This window comes from Haliotis rufescens, unplaced genomic scaffold, assembly GCF_023055435.1.
Source record: "Haliotis rufescens isolate VD_foot unplaced genomic scaffold, xgHalRufe1.0.p SCAF_4, whole genome shotgun sequence".
Taxonomy (NCBI): Eukaryota; Metazoa; Mollusca; class Gastropoda; order Lepetellida; family Haliotidae; genus Haliotis; species Haliotis rufescens.
The window spans coordinates 20651307-20677592 of NW_025964112.1; the positions used below are offsets into that span (position 1 = coordinate 20651307).

The 26286-nt window shown below is 39.9% G+C and overlaps 1 protein-coding gene across 1 annotated transcript in view; it reads right to left on the minus strand.

The window, feature by feature from the left end:
• Positions 1-12668, minus strand: part of LOC124132142 (cephalotocin receptor 1-like) — a 55009-nt gene extending 42341 nt beyond the window's left edge. Inside the window, exon 1 of the mRNA XM_046495839.2 lies at positions 12389-12668. The gene's annotated coding sequence lies outside the window, so the exon portion shown is untranslated. The remainder of the gene's footprint in view (positions 1-12388) is intronic.
• Between the last annotated feature and the right edge of the window lie 13618 nt (positions 12669-26286).

Here is a 26286-nt window from a genome sequence, read left to right on the forward strand (position 1 = left end):
TGACACGACAGCAGACCTTTAATGCTGAATAAATACTTCATAGCTGGTCTCTTCTCCCGAAGTCCTCCATGTGGTCGCTGTGTATTCAGGATGGTCTGTATTTGTCAACTTCTATAACCTATTCCTAGTCGATGCATCGCTTTCCCTTGTAGGGTTGGCAAAGATATAAGTTTAATCACATAATGTCCGATATAGTCTGTCTGACGTATTTGACTGGAATCTGCGTTTTCAAATGGAATTTCGAAATAAAAGAAATTCAATGACAGGCGTTCAAAACATCGGATAACTGTAGTGTTATCCATAATTTGACATTTATCTTTTGTATTTACGTGTTTTGTATATGACCTCCAAGTAGTGAGTGAGTGATTTGGGTGAGTTTGACGTTGTTTGACAGTGTTTCAGTTATCACCTCATGTAAGCTCAGTGCAAAAGGAAAGTCCGAAGTGGTTTTTGCAAAGATGTTTTCCACTTTGGTAAATTCCACGAGTAAAGGTATGGCGTTGACAGGTTCAAAATCAGGTCGAATCCACGACCTGAGGATTCAGTCATAATTAAAGGGTGTAACTCTGTTCCGCGATTTAAGGATCTTTAAGCAGGGCACTGCTCTAGTCCCTTTCTTGTAGCTATACACCATGATAAATATAGACACCCTATATAGACATGATGGTAGAGCGATTAACATATAATATATACAACTTTGAAAATCAGTTGGATATGACGAGACGACGTTGTCACTGAATTTAAACAGTGAGTAGAAGACAAAGAATGTAGGCCGCCTAATTGGAAACTGTCTTTCAAGTCACATCGCAAACATGACACGAATATCAATTATATGAGCCAGATGTCTATTCAGTGGCCATTCAGTACGAGAGGACGCCCATGCCTTATATTTATTGCTGTTTCCCTACTGTCCCTGTCGTCCCTTTTATCTCAATCGGGATGACACATCTCCAACCCACACGCAAGAACACATATTTGTTATAGGCTTACGGCGCTCTCTGTTATACAGTTTGCAATGTTAGATGCGAAAGGTTACTCATATGGTCGTGTTGATGAGAATATACTGAAGGGGCTCGCGATCTCTTAGGATTAAAACTACACGCCCTTGTACACATCATCCCAACATCTATTTGCTTCTCAGATACAGTAGAGTCAGATGCGGCCGTGTCTCGGATCATCCAAGCGATCAGTCTCTGACATTTATACGTTTAAGGCATTAACGACCTGGCTCGAGGTTTGTACATAACAACTCCGTCGAGACTCCTCACACGATGGCGTCCGTGTCGAGATCTCTCTACCAAGGGGATTACCAGTACTGATATCTGTCCCACACTGTTGATTGGCCATTTGTTTTCCTTGGCGGTATCGTGTCAGAAGAACATACTTACAGCTCTTAAGAGTCACCCTTTTCCCATAGCAGTATTACAGATGATCCGTTTGAATATTTCAATTTTGCTCCTAATGATTTGGACTGATCAAGAAATCGCCGATGAATCAATGAAGATTTATATATGACAATGACATATTGGATGTGTAGGGCTTGAGGCCAACGAGCCAAATGTCAACATTAGCTTTATCATAATTTTGTAGATTACTATTAAGAGAAAGGCTGTCTTTTTAATGTGTCTCAGTAATATGTCCAATTCTGGACCTGAGTCCTGACATGAGCAGAACACTACATCATTAAACGTATACCCTTTAGCTTCTCCTGCAGGACTTAACAAAATCCCCATCCTGTCGAGCTCCACAGCTTCCGTTGAAAGGATCATATCTGCCGCATTAACGAGAATAGTAGACAAGCATTGCTTTATATAACCCCCTTCAAATCTCAGTCGCTATTCAGTCACTGTATAATTGACAGACTATACCTCTGTCATCAAAGGTGACTTACCATCAATATTTTTGGTACGTCGTGATCATGTGGACACTTTGTGATGTTCCGGTGATCATTGGCAAACATAACCCTTCGGTGCAATATGCAGTTTGTTCTTAATACTGACATATACTATTTGACACCTTACATTATGACACCTCAATACGTGTTGACCACAAGCAGGGGATAGCGTACAATCGTGACAAAATGACATTCGAACCACTAACTAGTGGGTCACGTATAAGGGACGAATTCTTCACTCGCGGTCACTACGCTCTTTGTGGCAAAATAACGCACATAATTTGAGGAAACTTAGCCAAAGGTATTCAAATGTTAAACATGAAAAACATATTCTTAACATTGCTTTAACTTTCTATATACCTACCTGATACAGCTGTGTCAAAGTCACTTGCAAGCAAGTGTCCTACTGCATTACATTCTAGCATTACAAGCAATAGGGAACATGTACTATCAACGTTCGTTGAAAGGTTCTACACCATTACTATTGATTTTTACATTAGATACTCTTTGCTCGTTAGCTGGACATGCATGTGCCATGCGGTTGAATCTAAGCATAAAGCATAAATTCCCTGACAGCAATCTTCTGTCAACGTCCAATTTTTATGTAACTTTCCAGGTCCGTGTAATCAAAGACGGAAGTAGTTTACTTTGATCTCCTACTCCCCGGACTGAAAGGCTTTCTCTTCTATGCGAAACATGTGTATACCCAGGGACATGACATTTAAAGTCATGTTCATTTTTTATAGCATTTACAAGATTTGAATACTGTCATTTGCGTGCGTGTCGTCTCCCCTTTCCGTGCACCCTTTTGAGTTGAGTTGATTGGTTCAACTGTGTCATATGGCCCTGTGACGCAGGGGTAGCATTATGCAGATGGCTGTTTCAATGAATGCTCGTTCCACCCGTGACGAACAGGTCTGGTTGTTGATGAAATATAGTGATAGCTAAATAGACAGTTTTTTTATTCATGCACCGATTGTCTTTAAATGTAATATCCAGTTATGTATGACTGTTTAATAATCTCATACCAACTTTGATTGGAGTAGGTCCAATAGTTTTTCAGACATTGTAGTAAACGTCGGTACCTTAAATTACCTTCCAGACTTTTCTTATACGTACAGGTCGAAGTAGAAGAAAACAAATGGATGACATATTATTTCTAGCAGTCGATACTTGTGCTGCGAGTTGTAGGAATGGATTGAATATTACAGAAGTTGTACTTCCTTTTATTCAAGTATCATTAACACTTCTTCTAAGGGAGTACACGAGGAGTATCTCTTTTCACGAGGTATTTAGCTCAGTACAAAGCCACTGCTTGAGTCGGTACCATTGGTGTACAAAAGCTTTACAGTTTACCAGGAGAAAGAAGTAGCTTTGACATTAAATGATGGACATTGGGTACATAGCCCATACGTGTATGGTGTGCTCGTTTACTTCTGTGTGTTTATGTCCTGCGTGTGTGAGTGTGTGTGTTTTGTGTGTGTGTGTATTTTTGCGAATATGTGTGTATATATGTGTGTGAGCTTGTTTACTTTTGTGTGTTTATGTCCTGCGTGTATGAGTGTGTGTGTGGTGTGTATATGTTTGCAAATATATGTGGATATATGTGTGTGAGATCGTTTACTTTTGTGTTTATGTCCTACGTGTGTGAATGTGTGTGTGTTGTGTGTGTATTTTTGCGAATATGTGTGTATATATGTGTGTGAGCTTGTTTACTTTTGTGTGTTTATGTCCTGCGTGTGTGAGTGTGTGTGTGTGTGTGTGTGTATGTTTGCGAATATATATATATATATATATATGTGTGTGTGTGTGTATGTGTGTGTGTGTGAGCTCGTTCACTCTTGCGTGTTTATGTCCTGCGTGTGTGTGTTGTGTGTGTATGTTTGCGAATATGTGTGTGTGAGCTCGTTTACTTGTGTGTTTATGTCCTGCGTGTGTGAGTGTGTGTGTGTGTGTGTGTGTTGTGTGTATGGTTGCGAATATGTGTGTGTGTATATGTGTGTGAGTTCGTTTACTTTCGTGTGAGTGCGTTTTTATATGTTGCTGTATACAACCACATCCGCTTGTCATGTGCCAAGAGGTCGGTTGTTCCCACATGATAGCACAGATCTGTAATTTACTTTGGTGCTCATACTAAGTAGTCTGAGGTTCTGTGCAGAGTGCAGGTAAAAAACTTGCAGTTATTCAAGTTATTTTAGGCGTGGTTCCAAGAATGCTAAAGGGCATCTGGTTCGATACAAGCAACGATATGTTGGGGGAATATTAATTTTCAATCAATATATGATGCTTAAGTTACATGAATGTTTTCTGCACTGGCTATGTCTTCCCAGTGAGTTTTTGATGACGCATATTCGATTTTCGTTGATGTGTTATCAATGACCACGGAAACACACATAAAACAGTGGTGTCTTATTATGCAAGTGTTACTAATTGCCTTAACGAACCTTTTTTCAACAACCGAGCGGATGTTTTCTCACATGAGCCTCGCCAAATTTCTACAGTGAACCATTAACACCATAAGAAATTAATGATTTCAAGATTATGTGTCAGATAACATAACGACATTGACGGACACTCCAATTTCTATGGCCATGACATGTCACAGGCTTGTCTTAGTCGTCTTTGAACTGTCATTATGCTCTTGGTCTGTCAATATTTCATGTATTTCATGACATTGAAGTAAGTGAGTGAGTAAACGTCGCTTTGAACAATAGTTCAGTTATTTCATGGCGTTTCATCGTATCGTGGAAATGATGCTGATCCTTCAGGCTTACCACTTCAGACAAACCCACGAGAACGGGTATGGTGCACACAAACCAAAATATATAATCAGACCTAACCTTAGATTTAAACCCACGACCAACGCAACCCGTACACCTATGGCATTGTAAGCCTGACTTCCAGTAGCATACGCTTCACAACAAAAGTACATGAGTGAGTGTGTGAGTTGGGTTTAACGCTGCTTTTTACAGTATTCCAGTTATATCACGGCGTGTCAGCCCCAAGTGATGCAGGTCTAAGACGTTTACCACTTCGGTGAAACCCACGAGCACGGCTGTGGTGCTGACAAACCAAAATAATATAATCGGGGCGAACCGGGATTCGAACCCACAATCATAGGTTTCTGGCTTGCCCAAAGGACGCAACTCTGCACAGCGAATCGCGGTCTCTTAGACGACTGGGCCACCCGTGCCCCCCACAAAAGTACATGAAAGATTTGGTGCAACCAGTTGGATTTTTTTAATGTACTGGTTTGATGATTGAAAAATAAATGTTTGACGTTACACGTATAATGTATCTACGTCAACATAAGGATAATGATCGAACAAGAGAAATGGCATACATGTAATATGGACTCATAAATCACCATGGCAACCAAACAGTGTGATTGTGAATACTGTGTTATTTGACAATCATCCTGACGTTTCCTTGCTCTTACGTGTCAAAAGTTTTAAGTAACTGCAATGCTTTTGTTGTAGATATATAGATTGCCATGAGAATAGGTTATAAATAGAGGATCTTATCCGCGTGTCTTTTGACGCGAAATATATTAACACAAGTCGATAATAGTTTGAAACTCCGAGGCCTGCGAGTGTTGATTATACTACAGGCAACAAATAAGGGAACTGATGAAGTGATAGTGAAGGTATGATGACGATACAAATTGTCTGGATTTTGGGCATGTAAATCAATATCTGGTGTTTGTACCATGTTGGGCGATACATGCACTACACCTTGAGGGCATACTGTTGATTAATTTACATATGGTTGCCCTTGCTACTGCCCACCATTCCGCCTGAAGAATCTACCCCAAGTTGGGCCACGTAAGCGGGTGCTGGGTTTCTGTCGTGCACTCTACGCCCGAGAATCATTCCATCAGGTGCTCCATTGGGGACATGTCAGGAGACTTAGGGGACCAGTCCTATGCCCGTATGCCTTCTCGTCGGAGATAATCGAAGCTGACTTTGGACCGATGTGATCTGGCATTGTCACGCTGCAGTAAAGTATTTCTGCCGATAATTCTAGCGAATTGAACAACAACAGGATATAACGTCAATATATCTTTCGTCAGTCAAATGTCCATTCACAATAACCAAATCAATCCGCCTGTCATTTGTGATACCGCCACTCCCCATGACACTGCCGCCCCCATACCGGTCATGGTCACGAATTGTTTCCCTAGCATACTGGTCGCCGCTACGTCGCCAACAACCTTTCCTGCCATCTGCCTTGTTTCGTCAGTAACGCACACAGCCCGACCTTGGTGTTGCCTAGCTCACCCCAATTTTATGAAAATCTTTTAGGGTCACACCAGGATGTTCGCTTTCAGTAGAGTTTCAACGGTAATGCGCCTTCCTGCTATTTACCGTCTTCCCTATTGAGAACATGAGCAGATTTGAATCTATTGCGTAGTGCAATTAATGGGATGAACGATCTTGTCTCGGTGTCGTTCTATTTAGTCCTACCTCGCCCAGGTCTCATTGCAACCCCACCGGTTGGAAGGCCTTTGTAACACGTTTTGATTTGCCAAATGCATATTTCATGTGGAAACAAGTTTTGGATGATCTATAAAGAGGCTTAAAGAACGCTTGGGTGACATAAATATAACAGTTCTATTTTTGTTTCTTTATCGTTGTCATGAATAACATCAGCATGATTTGTAATTAGCATGAATGCTGAGTAAATGAAAGAAAAGAAACATTAACTGACTTCGATGGAAATACATCATCGTTCGTAAGGAACTAACCTTTAAAAGCAAACAACATCTCATGTTCCCAGTTATAATTTTAACCAACGACAGCAGTACAACGTTATTCCTGTAATTACACAGTCAAATCATACTTAATTCAAGCTCCCGTTCGTTTTTCTTCTCAAATTCCATGTACGAGAAATAAGCGACACTGACTTCGCGACAGAGGTTGCCCTCAAAAGCGTGAGAGAAAAACTCACTGTCACAACATTCCATCAACAAGCCCCTAATGAGCTGCGCTGAATTTCTTTTCCAAAAACTGATAGCCAGCGTATTTGTTCCTTAGTTTCAGAGCATATAGTTAGTCCTAAATACTGGTACATTATACATTGCGAGTCAGGCATAAACAACATCTTCATCGGTATTATTTTGAACACTGGCTTAATCCTACGGATCCTAGCTGTGTCTTCGATCGTACAATACAAATGGTCATGTTTCACAGTTTTGTACTCACCTGATCATATTTTCTTAATTCGGTATTGTTTAAAATGCATATGAACATGAAACCCCCAAATGACTTGATTTCAATGAAAGCATCATGTGTTTTTATAAGAACCTGAGGTCCTCTAATCTAATCGCTGTGGTTGCGTCAATGCAGTTAAATATGGCGGGTTTGTTTAAACTGATGTCAATACTCTCAGACAGGAGCTAATGGACATGCCTGATCTTAATTTATTCGATCTTTGTAGACCTAAACGTAGCATGCAGATTATGGCGTATAAACTCCATAAGCACAATTACCGTGTACAAAAGCACGCAAATCAAAGTTATGAATATCAAAGTTCGATGCCGCGGGTTTGAGAACTGTATTTCTCCTACGTCCCTCAAAATATTTCACAAGGTAAATGTCTACATGAGGAATAGGACATGTTGCCTAGCACCACGTGTCTCACTGGAGGGCGTACATATGGACAATCACGACACCGGCAACTCCGTAACTTTGTTTAAAGTGTTTCATGTTTATGTTGCTGCGCACAATATAAGTGGAACAGCGAAACTAACGCAATAATCAACAACTAAAATCATAATCGATTGAAAGAAAACATTAAATTGGTAAAACCGACGAGCCAAATGGACTTGTGGAATATCTTCCAGTTGTGTCACGGCAATTCAGCTAAACTATATACATGCCAGAGTAAGCCTAAGAAGTTAAGGCACATTATATAAAGCACTGGTATGGTACTGAAAAGAATCTTAAAATCAGGTCCACGACAATCGGATCCTTCTGTGAAAGAATTTCCGTAACTCACCCGTAATGTTGACGCTCATTTTGACCTGTTTCATATGCTCAGAATCTATACTGAACAACAAAAGTTCCTGTGACATTGAATAAGATTTAATGCAAAGTTATGTTTTTTACCAAATCTAAAACAATTTCGGTTTGCAACAGATAAAAGACTCCTCTAAGTGTTCAAATGGTTTAATTTGCCATACTGACTCCAGAAAATGCGTGATTTCATAAAAAAACATGAACCTGCCAAAATGTCAATTTACAAATCAATATAGTGTGTGTCCACCTCTGGTTGCGATGCAGGCAACACATCTTCGTCTCATGGAATTGACCAGGCGTCGCACAAAGTGGTGTGGGGTATCTGTCCATATCTGCAGGAGCATGTTTCGAGGTTCCTGGAGTGTCTGTGGAACACGTGGTTGACGTCGAAGGCGCCGATCCATCTCGCCGATCTGCACAACTGTAGGCGTGCTTGACGGTGGTTTCCTGTCAAAATGGGACGTCTGGTGGGTCTTCTGGCGACAATCCCTGCACATCTGAGGCGACGACGTACGGTTTGTGAAGATATTCGTCGAAGGCCAGGGATGCTTCTTGCAGTCACTTGCTGGCTGGAATCGATTTCGTAGGTGTTTTGTTCGAATCCAGTTGTCTTGTCGATTATTGGTTACGCGTGGCCTGCCACTCAGAGGATAGTCTCTGACTGCATTCGTCTGTTTCCAACGTTGCCATAAACACCAAACGGTGTTTCTGTGGAAGTTAAATTGTCTTGCAACATCACGTTGACTCAATCCTGCTTCAAGCATACCAATGGCTCGCAGACGATCATTTTCGGACAGGCGTGACATTTCGTAATGTTGAATATCTGTGTAATTTTGTTGTTTTTCTGAGTGGTTGTTGTCAGCAATGATGCTAAACAATGCATATGGAATCCAGTTAACGCACATGTTTTTATACCCGTTCTTGGGTAGTGAAATGCATGGGGTTCGCATAAAAGTCAACTTTTGCATGGAATGCATGCTTTTCTGCAGCAGTTGCGTTTATGTGACTTGATTCCATACATGTACTACGATATTGAAAACCAAACTTTACTTGTTTGAAAAATACACTAAATATTGGTGTCACAGGAACTTTTGCTGTTGCGTATAATATGAGAAGATACCGAAATAAACGAAGCCATGGTGGTCATTAGGTGTGCATAGTTTCGGACAGCTTCTGGTCAATTTTGGGATGGATAGGCTACTCATGACATATACGTACGCACTCATAATATCTACTGTACAGTGCATATACCCGTGAAGATCCAGCTAAGAATAGGTCTTCAGCAGCCCATGCTTGTCGTTAGAGGTACCTATGCTTGTCGTAAGAGGTGGTCAGGTTCGCTGACTTGGTTGATGCATGTCATCGTATCCCAACTGCGTAGATCGATGCCCACGATATCATTCACTGGGTTGTCTGGTCCAGACTCGATTATTTGCAGACTGCCGCCACATAGCTGGAAAATTGCTGAGTGCGGCGTTAAGCAACAAACATATATGTAGTTAATAACCTGTACCAAAGTAATGCAACGTCGGGGTTATCGATCTCCAAATCTCAAACAAAATTGACGTCACTATGTAGGACGTTCTAGTTGACCCCGTCACTTTATCCTATGCTGACATGTTCCTCTCATCGATCAATCTAATGGAAGGGTAAGATAAGGCTTTATCTAATATTATCATATGGATATTCTATTTGGACACATTGAGATGTGTCATTCACTATATAAGGATTAAACATGTCAGACTTTAAGAACGCTTGTTTAAGAAAACAGTTTCAATTGATTTGGGACATTGGATAACAAATCTAAAAGCTTTATGCGTTCCTCTCTATTGTATATGTACAAGGAAACTGGCGTTAAACAATGGCCACTCAAGGAAGAGGTATGTAAAGAAAGCACGTGTGCAACAGTGTGAAAAAAATAAACATCTTTTACATATGGTAAAATTGGGCGCTTGGAACAGGATTTGGAAAGAAAAGTACTCTTTCGATGTTTATTGCAGCGCGCAACATATTCGTTGCGTTCTCGGCCGGGAAGAATGTCATTGTGTGATAAGTGAGAAATTTCAGTTGCAAACTGAATTTAACGACCCTTTTCTACGTTAATGCATGAGATATATGGGTATCGACAAATGAAAACAACTTACGATAAGGAACCCTTATAGTTACACAAACATGTAGTCTGGACGAATGTCTTTTTGACCGAAATCTGACACTTGAAAAACATTCTTGTCATTTTAGCTGTGTGCGAGGTCTTGGTGAATGAATAAGGACTTCCAGTGAGCTTTGAAACACCAGCAAGATTTCCATTTACAACCTATACATTCCGTACGTGGTGCTGACAGGCACATAACTTGAATGGTCACAGGTTATATTTCTGCCGGATGTTCTATTGGGCTACCTCGTTAACTGTCTCCAAGTCTTCACATAAATTGTCATCGAACTTTCAAATGCCCAAATTGATGGCATGTTTGGAAAAATGGGTACGAACTCAGAAAAAAACACCGAACATTTATTCCGTGTCTTCGCTATTAGGTTTACTCATTCTTTATTTTACAAATGTTTTTTGGAAAATGTAGAACGCAACGTGGGTGAATCACAATTTATAAGTGATATCCGTGGCCTATGGACAATATATACAAGATCAAAGAGAAAATAGACGTGCAAGACACCATCCTGTGGTCCAGCCACCGACTGTTGTCCAGATAAATAGAGTAAATGAACACTTACGATACACGGTAGCCTTGTCACATTATTTCTCATTATTACTTTTTGTAAAGAACTTCAGAAAGCCAAAAGCCTTTTACACGAAAACACATCATTATCCATCAATATCTATCTGTATATACATAGTGTTATGTGCTAAACGTTTTTTTATAAAAGATGTAGCCAAGTAAAGCGATACCAGATTCATATCATTGCAGACCGGTAAACTATACAATCTTTTATCAATAACTGGCATTCAGTTCATGAAACATATACACGTGTTGAGGTCATTGATCTGTACCACTGGTGTATTTTAGCCAGGTAGCAATTGACTAAACTAGCGTGTTACACATAAGTCGTCAATTGTGTCGTCAGAATACCGTATCACTCATGCATCCTCTTCGTAGCAACGGGAGTGAGTGATTATTGCTTCACACCGCAACAGTGATCTTGCAAATATTCGCGGCGGTCATAGCAAAAGAAACACAGATTCTAGGTATCAGGCTCAAGGTGGAATGGTACAACAGTCCACCCTTCCTTGTCATATAGAGACTTGTCTTTTCAAAAAACATTCATTGATGATTATCCATTTGACATGTATGGCAAGCTTGACATTCAGCCTAAACAGGTCAAAATGTGTGGTAATTAATAAAGGTATTTCCGTGTATTATATGCCGTTATAAACTTCCGCATGCAGCATTTTCTCATTTCTTTTAACACTTTCATGTCTATAAATGTATATATTGTTCACAATACATACATACATACATACATACATACATACATACATACATACATACATACATACATACATACATACATACATACATACATACATACATACATACATACATACATACACTTACTTCACTTACGTTACCCTGGCCGACTTAAGTATTAAAAATTCGGTCAGCTCCAGAAATAACCACAGCTACATTATCCAGTATCCTTCTTTAGATGGCATGTCTAGTAATATATTAGTTAAAACCAACTAGCGTGATCAATCCAGGCTAGAAATGGTTAAAGGTTCCGTACGACATGTCATGATCGAGCACGTCAGTACTAGTAACAGGTGCAAATTTGAATACAAATTCCGAACTGCTTCATTTGAAGGTTAAATATCAAACAGAATTAGGTTCCCTTTGCTTGTCAGAGTCTTCTATTGAGGATTGGGTGCTTGGTTGTTCGCTATCAAGCCTCAGTAACCATCCAGTCGTGGTTTGCCTGATTTATTTACATGCCGACGTATAATACCAGTTGATAGACAATTACAGATTGATGCTTATTATTTGGACATGCGCCTCTTTAAATCCTTGACAACACTTTCCTTTCCATTCAGATTTGAGGTGGAAACCATTTACTATCATAGACACACTCCAAAACCAACATATGATGCGTTATGTGGTGCACATGACAAATGCAATAGGAAGTGGAATATCTTGTTTCAATGTAAAGCCATCACACATTCTAACTGCGGATAGGTAAAAGGTTAAAGCGTCACTGTAATATCAAAATTGATAGTAAACAGGATAATGAACTCATAATTTGTCTTCGAAAATAGTCTGATCTATATTGGTTACATAAATATATCCTGTCATTATTTGCACCACTATTTTCTTTTTTGAAAACATTGTGATTAGAGGCATGCATGTACGAAACCTAGAGTTCTATGACTGCTATTTCATCTACATATAACGAAACGAATATACCGACTTTACAACTACAATTTCAGGTTTCATTCATGGTATTTAGACCAGAAAGTACAACTTACCTACAATCTCCACGGAGAAACATCTTTCGTTTAACGGAACTTTCGCCATCGCAGCTGAACATAAGTTTCTGGTACCAAGAGACTGGCCTTACAACAGATTACAATGAAGATGAAGTGCTATTGTCGAGATAGATCACAGCATCATGCTAGACAATAAGCCAGCGTGGACCGTTCTCGCGAGATTGCCACGAGAACGTAATTTTCAGACCAACGAAGGCCGTTTATTGACTGAGCAAAGGATGCCGATCGGCCACTGCTCACTGGGTGATGGTATTTGGTCTGTAGGCGAGGACAGCCTGGCTTTGGTCCCGCCCCATGCCATGCTAGCTGTGCTGGTGACTTCAGATTTTGTCCGAGTTGATTCGTAGTCTGATTGACACTGATATGACAGTTGGATAGAGCCGTGGGCTGGGAATTGAACGTGAAATGGTGTAATGTAGAGATTACAATCTATCGATGGCGATTTGTATGCAGTAAACAGATTGTGGGCAGCAAATAACAAGACATTTTAATGGATAATTTCCATTTGCTTTTTGATAACATGTATGTTGACAAAATATCTGTTTTTAAGGTTTAGGGATACCCAGTTCACATACTTGCTGGGATTAGGTCATTTACAACTTTCATTGTACGCGTACATAATAAAAACATGCGCTTCTATGAAAAAGTGAGTAAGCACTTCATGTCAGTTTGCTAGCCATTGACCAAAAAATTCATCTTGTTACTAATCTAAAACATAAACAAACGTTCACAATGAGTGAAATGACAAATTGGATATATGCTATACCTTCCATTTTCGTTGGGGCCGTGTGTTTTTACTGTTAAATGAGACGAACAATACAACTTGCTTCAGTACATTCAGGACAAGAATGCTCAGCGTGCGTGCGTGCGTGCGTGCGTGCGTGCGTGCGTGCGTGCGTGCGTGCGTGCGTGCGTGCGTGCGTGCGTGTGTGTGTGTTTGTACCATGCTGCAGTTTAACATGGATACCCCGGGAAGACTACGAGACGACCAGTCAGTTAATACCGAGTACCAGGCAGGGTAACAACAAGTACTGTGTGGGGGTATCGTACCATCGACCTTTCGCACTCCGAGCAGATGATATATCGATTACACAGACGGGGTTGCCTCTGATAATGCACATATGGGGTACCATTAGACCGGTTTTATACCACGTCGCATTAGGATGAGATGCTGTTTGGCATAAAGGTGCCGTCGGATATCATTTTGTCCTTTAACCGCGTCAGGATCAACCGATCGTTGGTTCGACTCCCTGATTCACACCAGCACAATTCTCGTCTTTGTGTTTTACCAGTTTACGGTTTCCTCACCTTTTCGCGAACATCTGGTATCATCACTTTTTGATACTGATTCATGTGCTCATGATACACTCCAAATCGTACACTAGACTCTGCTTTTAGAAGATATTGCTTTGGATTATGGAAAGCGTTTTGTCGCTTTTACCTACATATGACCCACACGTGTCACTGGACTGCTTCATCGATCACTAGATTGTCTGGTTTGTGTGCATGACAGGAGTAGTGAGTCAAGTAATAAATACTTACTTCATGCACATTGTGTGAATGTGACATACTTGAATCGTGAATACCTGGTGATATCATTGAATTTCATTTGTCCATGCATATTACTTCACAGCTATTTCGCCACACGTTATACCGAGCTACCGACTCTGTCTTCGATTGCTGTTGCATTTTAACCTATTTGGTGTAGAAAATTGTCTTCGTACTATGTGCTTTAGGAAATATGCCTTTGCTGTTGTCATGACGCCGTAGGGAACAGATACATGTTGTTTCGACTTTCATTTTATCGTATTTGCAAAAGTAAAATGAGCTCCGTGAAGTAAACATTGAGTAGTGATGTAAACATGCTGAGTAGTGAAGTAAACATGGTGAAACTCTACCTTGTTTGGGACACACCAAAATTCATATCTTAAGCAATTCTGGACACTTTCACTGGGAACAATACGGCCTCGACTGCACATATATGTGATATATATACGATGCGTTATTCGATGTTGATGGGTGTTATGGCCAACCCAACGGTCTGAATCAAACTAAATAATAGTTTTATCAATTTACGCTGTATCCATATTCACCTCTGGCGTCACAAATCCTGATACCTCGCTCGCCTTGTCTTCTCGACACTGCCGATATCCATGTGAACTTCCACGACGCTGCTAATCTCGAACTCCGCATAAGTCGATACATCTCATGTGGTTCTTGGAGTTCACAAGACTTTCCTGTATATCAATTACACACGATGTTTACCTCGGCAGAACTATAGTTATTTTTCACTGAAGAAGGTTGTTTTAAGTTATAATATCTAATATCACACAATCCGAAAAGCACTTGCAATTGCATTGTAATCCATTTATTATGTATTTTTATCATGCAATTTAAGACCATGTTATATAGTTAGGTAGCATGTGCACCTGTGTATGTCATGATTGCGTGGTTTGTAAAAAAGTAGCCGTCTGGCCATGAATTTGTGTAAATCTATCGATACGACGTATTATATTTGTAGACAGTTTGTAGGCTATATAAAACACTGCTTGGAATAATTGCAGCAATTTGTAAGTTTGGGACTTCACATGGCGGACAATATATTCACACACAGTTTTCTCTCACAGGTGGTCGATACATACTGAGAGTAATTTCCATACTGTACAAAATCCAGGTACTCGATGATGAGAACAAACAGTGGCTTCAATCTTTCACACCAGCCAGGATTTTTTGTAGAAATCAACATGATACCTGGTGGGGGTTCTTATCCACAAACGTTTATAGCTATTGTAGTATTAGTTTGTATGTTGGCGTTAACTTCCTATTATGCCCTAATTATGATATTATATATATATTCATAGCTAGCAGTCAGATATTGGCAATGTCGCCGTTGATTTAAACATGTTTTATTCACATTGGGACCAACTTAGGACACCTTCTCCCAGATATTTACACAACTGATGTAGTGCGTGCCACAACTGAAGGTTAAACCCAATATTCCAAACAGTTACTCAAACGTCGTGTATGTGTATGCAAATTACTATGAAAAACTGAAAACAAGCATTTACTTCTTTCTAAAGACTGCATTCCATGTCCCGTGGGTCATATTATACAAATTTAAACCTTGTCATGAGGTCTATTATAGAGCAGAGGTCATAATCACTTCACTTCACTTCATCTGATTTCAAACAGCCATTGGTATAATGTGAAATAGAATATCACCAATGTTTGTCCGTACACTCCGGAATGTCAAAAGGTTCTGCAGTCCTTTCGTAACTTTCATATAATGTATATGCTAACACCTTTCACAGTTGTGTTCTGTATTTAACGCATTGAGTTCATTTTCAGTACACAGAACATATTTTCCATTGTTCGCAATGCTCTATATCGATAATGCCCTGAAGAAAAGCAAACTGGCAAGACAATTATTAAGATAACTTATGGCAATAATAGCGACAAGACCCTTTCTTAATTCATAAGAAATCTTTGTTGAAAGTCCATTGTACGATTCCGACTATATCATGATCATTTGTTTATAAATGACTATCAAATAGTGATGGTAGCAGGTGTTCGTATCCTGACCCGCCGGTGGTACCCTTCACAAATACATGCAAAGGCAAGTCAGTAGTTCACCTGAACAAACAAGGGAACATGTGGTACAAGTCAAAATAAAGAACTCCGTCAGACATCATTTAGTCACTGATTCGTCAAATTTGCAAGTGTTCTCCACATGTCCACCATAAAACTTTGAAAGCTTTAACGAGGCCTTGAATGTTGAAAGCTATACCAAACAACTTCAGAACAACAAAGTCGTATGACGCTCTTTGAAATGTTGGTAGAAAGAGCTTACTCGACTGTACCTCAAAAGTTATCAAATGTAAACACCAAAGGCTTGTGCTGCTGGAATATTGCTCGACATGAAGGTAAAGTTGACTATTGGAAAGTTGATGTCATCCCTTTTGTCATACAGAGAGTGTATTGTCCCTCTGAATCTTATGCATAAATCTAAATATGAAACAGATGAGGCAGTCTCACTGGTCTCCTTTATCTAACTTGACTCAATCAGCCATAGACCATGGAGCAGAAAGGACATTACGTTTGGAAAATATAATGTAATCACACATATAAATCCATTCCCATGATGATACAAACGACACAGCGAGATTCTTTAAGTGAGTCTGTTATCAGAATAAGATGGATCTTCAGCTGTGTCCTGTCTCACAACCAGACATCTTGGACACACATGCTTACAAACGAAATGAAAAAAACATATTTAGTCTCTCTCACATTAAAGGCTGTCGTCCAAATACTTTGATTAATAGGTCATTAAGTAGTGGGTTTGGGGTGGTGGTATATGATGCGAGGAGAAACAGTTATTCTGACAAGACAATGTAATAATTTTAACCCCCGGGGCGTTTCGGGTTACAATAGATCCCCAACAACTTATGCTAGTCATAAGAGGCGTCCAATTGAATCCGGTGGTCAGGGTCGGAGTCTTGGATGCCTACATGGACCATTGCTCACAATATTAATCGCAAGATTGTCTGGTTCAGAATCGAGTGTTTACAGGCCGCCGTCAAATAACTGGCATACTGCTGCGTTGAAGAACAAACAAAATTATTATTGTATGTGGAGCGCAATGCTTGTTGATTTAAAGTGCTTTGATCGGCAAATTCTAACTGCTCTATTCGCTTGGTAACATAGTTGCGATTGAATGTTATTTGACGGTTCTGCCGGCAATATTACAGTTATATCATCAGATGAGTGATCAATATTTGTAGTACGATGGCACACAAGCAATCGGGTGTCACATCGTTACCACCCAACCCTAACTTTAGATGACGCCTACCAGGGGTGACTAAAAAGTTCCGAGTCTTAACTACGAAGGATGCATGGTACACCGTTAACAGTTTGGATGTATTAAGTACAATACTTTCCATGGTTGCATGCTGCATTGAACTGACTACACAACCAGGTAGAATATTTCTACAGGCATCAAAGTGACTAGGTATTCTCTGTTGAAGAAACTGAACACAAGTCATGCCTACCGGGCTGTCATCAGTATCTCCAACTGAAAGGGCGCACTCCAATAGCAAAACATCAACTAAATACCAATTAAGATTATTCGACTTGTATTTCTATATGAAACAATTTAGGTTTAGTCTGAAGAAGATGTGTCAATGCATTCAAAATGCATTTTCTTCCAATGAGACATTTTGTTGTTTAAACAAGTTATAGTCGTTGGATCCAATACACAGAGAATGAATATAGACATTGAATTACATGACAAAACAGAGCCAGTGAGATAATATCTTATTCATAAAGTACCCATGTCTGCTGTTATTGATCACGTACAGACCACTCAATATTTAGTCCTTGTCCATAAAAGATAATATGCCAAGTGAGGATACATACACATAAATAACTATTAATGTGTCACCATACGGATTCTTTACATTCCTTCATGAATGTTCCTTCAAGCCGTATGTTTTTCAAAAGATCCTTTCATGCGGTCCAGAGTTCACTGTTAGACACAGCGAGTGTCTGCCCCTGCACGCAGTGATGCCCCTTATTTTATGTAACACTTTGGGACCCACATGTTTTTTTAATAATTTCTGTTTGCAATATGTTTGGAGTTTTATGGGAAATAAATACCATTATACCATTGAACGTTTTCCTGACTGGTTGGATTGCGGGTGTGACCTTTTCATAGGTGGTTTCCGTTGTGAGTTTGGACCACGCAAAAATAAATGAAACAGAACCTTAACAGTAGTAGTAAAATGTATAAAGTAAAACTACACATTCATTTTTTTTTTTGTACACGTCATGGAAAGTTAGTCGAAGAGCGTGCCATTTTAACTTGCACATCCTGGTCGATCGCCAGTCATGTCAGCCTCGTTTTGGTTCCCGTGGGCGCAGTTATGCATATTATTGAGAGTTCCGTATGGCATTCATATTATTACATTGCATTTTGTTAGAAACAAGTTCTAGTAGCAATACCATGTTCCATTTAGGAAGTTTAACAATCGATAACACCTATTTTACCGAAGATCTCCGTGTAAGCAGATAAATGTAAATAAACGTACAGTATGTAAACATAGTATTTTATTTTTATTTGTGAACATAATACATATTGTCACCTTTCGATAAAGCCTCTAGAGAACCACTTGTAACAAAACTTCTGTAAAATAAGCAAATCACCTGACTACAATTTGAATGTGTATGATGAAGGCATAGCTGCAAATTAGCCTCACATGTGTGATGTCAATAAACACGCAAATGTGTATGAGTTCATTGGCGTGCGAACCTTCCTGAGCCCGACTACAATATGTTCCATGATTACAGGCTACATTGGAACACAACCAGGCAGCATGTTCCTGTATGCACAAAAGTGACTAGTTATTCTCTGTTGATGTAAATGGACCAAAGTAGCGAACGCGGTGTCTGACTCCAACAGACATCCATGCGGACATGGTGTCAAGTTTAGGGGACAATTCTTTCTCCTTTGGCACTGTTAAGAGCTGGGCAGCAGAGTTCAAGAGGGGGAAGAGACAGCCTCGGGGATGATACTGACCCCACTAAGGAAAATGTTGATATAATACAGGATATGATTATGGATGATCGACGACACACTACACGTCACATAGCGAGTACAGTAGGCATCTCCGATGAGAGAGAACATTCTGAGGAATTAACTGGGCATGACAAAGGTGACAGCAGGCTCGGTTCCAAGGCTTCTAACACATGATAAGAAACATCCCAGGCTCATCACCTCTCGTGACACCCAGAAGCAGACCCAGGTGATTTTGTTGAGGTATATGTAACCATTGATGAGCTTTTGATTCACCACTATCAGACAGAGACTAAACAACCATCATCTAACATCTAACGTCTCCTCCTCCGAGAAAGACAAAGTTTGTTCCATCCAAAGGAATCCTACTTGTGGACTACCTCCCAAAAGGTCAGACAATTAATGGCCAATATAACGCTAATCTGTTAAGGTAAACGGCGTGAGAATATAAAGGCTAAAACACTAAAGGTGTGGAGTGCATATTCACAAGTCTGTTGTCTTCATGGCTGCAATGCATGACGGTGGCTTTATTGAACATCTTTAAAAGAATTGTTATGCAAATAACACATCCAAATTTTGATACTGTGGAGGACTTTTTACACCACCAGGGGAAGGTTTTCTATACCAGTGCAATCCAGCCAATCCATCAATGCAGCCCATCATAGTCAGGGCTCAAAACGTTTTCAGCCAACCCTCGTACTCTAACCACGGAGCAAGGCTCTAATCATCTCACTGGAGTCTTCGGGAAAGAACCGTTGCGTGAAATATGTGTTGGGAACATCATCCCTTCAAGGGTGTGAGAGACATTTAATTGTTGGACGGACGCTTGAGTTTTCCGAAATAACGTACAATGTTGGCGTATCGATCAAACGTCCAATGTGCATCATGCGAGTTCTTATAATATTCCCTTTTACGGATATATGGCTAGTGTGAAACACATTAACTTTTCTGGAGGTGTATATCGCAAACAGAAACATGTCGCATGAGCACACCCGACAACAACATGTTTTAACTGTTCAACTCGATAGGCTTTTTACAAATTCATAAACTACATTTACTGCAACCGCTATACATTCTCTGTGAAAGCACTGGGTTCGTTATTATGAAAGAGCCAATGAGTGAAATGACAAATTGGATATATGCTATACCTTCCATTTTCGTTGGGGTCGTGTGTTTTTACTGTTAAATGAGACGAACAATACAACTTGCTTCAGTACATTCAGGACAAGAATGCTCAGCGTGCGTGCGTGCGTGCGTGCGTGCGTGCGTGCGTGCGTGCGTGCGTGCGTGTGTGTGTGTTTGTACCATGCTGCAGTTTAACATGGATACCCCGGGAAGACTACGAGACGACCAGTCAGTTAATACCGAGTACCAGGCAGGGTAACAACAAGTACTGTGTGGGGGTATCGTACCATCGACCTTTCGCACTCCGAGCAGATGATATATCGATTACACAGACGGGGTTGCCTCTGATAATGCACATATGGGGTACCATTAGACCGGTTTTATACCACGTCGCATTAGGATGAGATGCTGTTTGGCATAAAGGTGCCGTCGGATATCATTTTGTCCTTTAACCGCGTCAGGATCAACCGATCGTTGGTTCGACTCCCTGATTCACACCAGCACAATTCTCGTCTTTGTGTTTTACCAGTTTACGGTTTCCTCACCTTTTCGCGAACATCTGGTATCATCACTTTTTGATACTGATTCATGTGCTCATGATACACTCCAAATCGTACACTAGACTCTGCTTTTAGAAGATATTGCTTTGGATTATGGAAAGCGTTTTGTCGCTTTTACCTACATATGACCCACACGTGTCACTGGACTGCTTCATCGATCACTAGATTGTCTGGTTTGTGTGCATGACAGGAGTAGTGAGTCAAGTAATAAATACTTACTTCATGCACATTGTGTGAATGTGACATACTTGAATCGTGAATACCTGGTGATATCATTGAATTTCATTTGTCCATGCATATTACTTCACAGCTATTTCGCCACACGTTATACCGAGCTACCGACTCTGTCTTCGATTGCTGTTGCATTTTAACCTATTTGGTGTAGAAAATTGTCTTCGTACTATGTGCTTTAGGAAATATGCCTTTGCTGTTGTCATGACGCCGTAGGGAACAGATACATGTTGTTTCGACTTTCATTTTATCGTATTTGCAAAAGTAAAATGAGCTCCGTGAAGTAAACATTGAGTAGTGATGTAAACATGCTGAGTAGTGAAGTAAACATGGTGAAACTCTACCTTGTTTGGGACACACCAAAATTCATATCTTAAGCAATTCTGGACACTTTCACTGGGAACAATACGGCCTCGACTGCACATATATGTGATATATATACGATGCGTTATTCGATGTTGATGGGTGTTATGGCCAACCCAACGGTCTGAATCAAACTAAATAATAGTTTTATCAATTTACGCTGTATCCATATTCACCTCTGGCGTCACAAATCCTGATACCTCGCTCGCCTTGTCTTCTCGACACTGCCGATATCCATGTGAACTTCCACGACGCTGCTAATCTCGAACTCCGCATAAGTCGATACATCTCATGTGGTTCTTGGAGTTCACAAGACTTTCCTGTATATCAATTACACACGATGTTTACCTCGGCAGAACTATAGTTATTTTTCACTGAAGAAGGTTGTTTTAAGTTATAATATCTAATATCACACAATCCGAAAAGCACTTGCAATTGCATTGTAATCCATTTATTATGTATTTTTATCATGCAATTTAAGACCATGTTATATAGTTAGGTAGCATGTGCACCTGTGTATGTCATGATTGCGTGGTTTGTAAAAAAGTAGCCGTCTGGCCATGAATTTGTGTAAATCTATCGATACGACGTATTATATTTGTAGACAGTTTGTAGGCTATATAAAACACTGCTTGGAATAATTGCAGCAATTTGTAAGTTTGGGACTTCACATGGCGGACAATATATTCACACACAGTTTTCTCTCACAGGTGGTCGATACATACTGAGAGTAATTTCCATACTGTACAAAATCCAGGTACTCGATGATGAGAACAAACAGTGGCTTCAATCTTTCACACCAGCCAGGATTTTTTGTAGAAATCAACATGATACCTGGTGGGGGTTCTTATCCACAAACGTTTATAGCTATTGTAGTATTAGTTTGTATGTTGGCGTTAACTTCCTATTATGCCCTAATTATGATATTATATATATATTCATAGCTAGCAGTCAGATATTGGCAATGTCGCCGTTGATTTAAACATGTTTTATTCACATTGGGACCAACTTAGGACACCTTCTCCCAGATATTTACACAACTGATGTAGTGCGTGCCACAACTGAAGGTTAAACCCAATATTCCAAACAGTTACTCAAACGTCGTGTATGTGTATACAAATTACTATGAAAAACTGAAAACAAGCATTTACTTCTTTCTAAAGACTGCATTCCATGTCCCGTGGGTCATATTATACAAATTTAAACCTTGTCATGAGGTCTATTATAGAGCAGAGGTCATAATCACTTCACTTCACTTCATCTGATTTCAAACAGCCATTGGTATAATGTGAAATAGAATATCACCAATGTTTGTCCGTACACTCCGGAATGTCAAAAGGTTCTGCAGTCCTTTCGTAACTTTCATACAATGTATATGCTAACACCTTTCACAGTTGTGTTCTGTATTTAACGCATTGAGTTCATTTTCAGTACACAGAACATATTTTCCAATGTTCGCAATGCTCTATATCGATAATGCCCTGAAGAAAAGCAAACTGGCAAGACAATTATTAAGATAACTTATGGCAATAATAGCGACAAGACCCTTTCTTAATTCATAAGAAATCTTTGTTGAAAGTCCATTGTACGATTCCGACTATATCATGATCATTTGTTTATAAATGACTATCAAATAGTGATGGTAGCAGGTGTTCGTATCCTGACCCGCCGGTGGTACCCTTCACAAATACATGCAAAGGCAAGTCAGTAGTTCACCTGAACAAACAAGGGAACATGTGGTACAAGTCAAAATAAAGAACTCCGTCAGACATCATTTAGTCACTGATTCGTCAAATTTGCAAGTGTTCTCCACATGTCCACCATAAAACTTTGAAAGCTTTAACGAGGCCTTGAATGTTGAAAGCTATACCAAACAACTTCAGAACAACAAAGTCGTATGACGCTCTTTGAAATGTTGGTAGAAAGAGCTTACTCGACTGTACCTCAAAAGTTATCAAATGTAAACACCAAAGGCTTGTGCTGCTGGAATATTGCTCGACATGAAGGTAAAGTTGACTATTGGAAAGTTGATGTCATCCCTTTTGTCATACAGAGAGTGTATTGTCCCTCTGAATCTTATGCATAAATCTAAATATGAAACAGATGAGGCAGTCTCACTGGTCTCCTTTATCTAACTTGACTCAATCAGCCATAGACCATGGAGCAGAAAGGACATTACGTTTGGAAAATATAATGTAATCACACATATAAATCCATTCCCATGATGATACAAACGACACAGCGAGATTCTTTAAGTGAGTCTGTTATCAGAATAAGATGGATCTTCAGCTGTGTCCTGTCTCACAACCAGACATCTTGGACACACATGCTTACAAACGAAATGAAAAAAACATATTTAGTCTCTCTCACATTAAAGGCTGTCGTCCAAATACTTTGATTAATAGGTCATTAAGTAGTGGGTTTGGGGTGGTGGTATATGATGCGAGGAGAAACAGTTATTCTGACAAGACAATGTAATAATTTTAACCCCCGGGGCGTTTCGGGTTACAATAGATCCCCAACAACTTATGCTAGTCATAAGAGGCGTCCAATTGAATCCGGTGGTCAGGGTCGGAGTCTTGGATGCCTACATGGACCATTGCTCACAATATTAATCGCAAGATTGTCTGGTTCAGAATCGAGTGTTTACAGGCCGCCGTCAAATAACTGGCATACTGCTGCGTTGAAGAACAAACAAAATTATTATTGTATGTGGAGCGCAATGCTTGTTGATTTAAAGTGCTTTGATCGGCAAATTCTAACTGCTCTATTCGCTTGGTAACATAGTTGCGATTGAATGTTATTTGACGGTTCTGCCGGCAATATTACAGTTATATCATCAGATGAGTGATCAATATTTGTAGTACGATGGCACACAAGCAATCGGGTGTCACATCGTTACCACCCAACCCTAACTTTAGATGACGCCTACCAGGGGTGACTAAAAAGTTCCGAGTCTTAACTACGAAGGATGCATGGTACACCGTTAACAGTTTGGATGTATTAAGTACAATACTTTCCATGGTTGCATGCTGCATTGAACTGACTACACAACCAGGTAGAATATTTCTACAGGCATCAAAGTGACTAGGTATTCTCTGTTGAAGAAACTGAACACAAGTCATGCCTACCGGGCTGTCATCAGTATCTCCAACTGAAAGGGCGCACTCCAATAGCAAAACATCAACTAAATACCAATTAAGATTATTCGACTTGTATTTCTATATGAAACAATTTAGGTTTAGTCTGAAGAAGATGTGTCAATGCATTCAAAATGCATTTTCTTCCAATGAGACATTTTGTTGTTTAAACAAGTTATAGTCGTTGGATCCAATACACAGAGAATGAATATAGACATTGAATTACATGACAAAACAGAGCCAGTGAGATAATATCTTATTCATAAAGTACCCATGTCTGCTGTTATTGATCACGTACAGACCACTCAATATTTAGTCCTTGTCCATAAAAGATAATATGCCAAGTGAGGATACATACACATAAATAACTATTAATGTGTCACCATACGGATTCTTTACATTCCTTCATGAATGTTCCTTCAAGCCGTATGTTTTTCAAAAGATCCTTTCATGCGGTCCAGAGTTCACTGTTAGACACAGCGAGTGTCTGCCCCTGCACGCAGTGATGCCCCTTATTTTATGTAACACTTTGGGACCCACATGTTTTTTTAATAATTTCTGTTTGCAATATGTTTGGAGTTTTATGGGAAATAAATACCATTATACCATTGAACGTTTTCCTGACTGGTTGGATTGCGGGTGTGACCTTTTCATAGGTGGTTTCCGTTGTGAGTTTGGACCACGCAAAAATAAATGAAACAGAACCTTAACAGTAGTAGTAAAATGTATAAAGTAAAACTACACATTCATTTTTTTTTTTGTACACGTCATGGAAAGTTAGTCGAAGAGCGTGCCATTTTAACTTGCACATCCTGGTCGATCGCCAGTCATGTCAGCCTCGTTTTGGTTCCCGTGGGCGCAGTTATGCATATTATTGAGAGTTCCGTATGGCATTCATATTATTACATTGCATTTTGTTAGAAACAAGTTCTAGTAGCAATACCATGTTCCATTTAGGAAGTTTAACAATCGATAACACCTATTTTACCGAAGATCTCCGTGTAAGCAGATAAATGTAAATAAACGTACAGTATGTAAACATAGTATTTTATTTTTATTTGTGAACATAATACATATTGTCACCTTTCGATAAAGCCTCTAGAGAACCACTTGTAACAAAACTTCTGTAAAATAAGCAAATCACCTGACTACAATTTGAATGTGTATGATGAAGGCATAGCTGCAAATTAGCCTCACATGTGTGATGTCAATAAACACGCAAATGTGTATGAGTTCATTGGCGTGCGAACCTTCCTGAGCCCGACTACAATATGTTCCATGATTACAGGCTACATTGGAACACAACCAGGCAGCATGTTCCTGTATGCACAAAAGTGACTAGTTATTCTCTGTTGATGTAAATGGACCAAAGTAGCGAACGCGGTGTCTGACTCCAACAGACATCCATGCGGACATGGTGTCAAGTTTAGGGGACAATTCTTTCTCCTTTGGCACTGTTAAGAGCTGGGCAGCAGAGTTCAAGAGGGGGAAGAGACAGCCTCGGGGATGATACTGACCCCACTAAGGAAAATGTTGATATAATACAGGATATGATTATGGATGATCGACGACACACTACACGTCACATAGCGAGTACAGTAGGCATCTCCGATGAGAGAGAACATTCTGAGGAATTAACTGGGCATGACAAAGGTGACAGCAGGCTCGGTTCCAAGGCTTCTAACACATGATAAGAAACATCCCAGGCTCATCACCTCTCGTGACACCCAGAAGCAGACCCAGGTGATTTTGTTGAGGTATATGTAACCATTGATGAGCTTTTGATTCACCACTATCAGACAGAGACTAAACAACCATCATCTAACATCTAACGTCTCCTCCTCCGAGAAAGACAAAGTTTGTTCCATCCAAAGGAATCCTACTTGT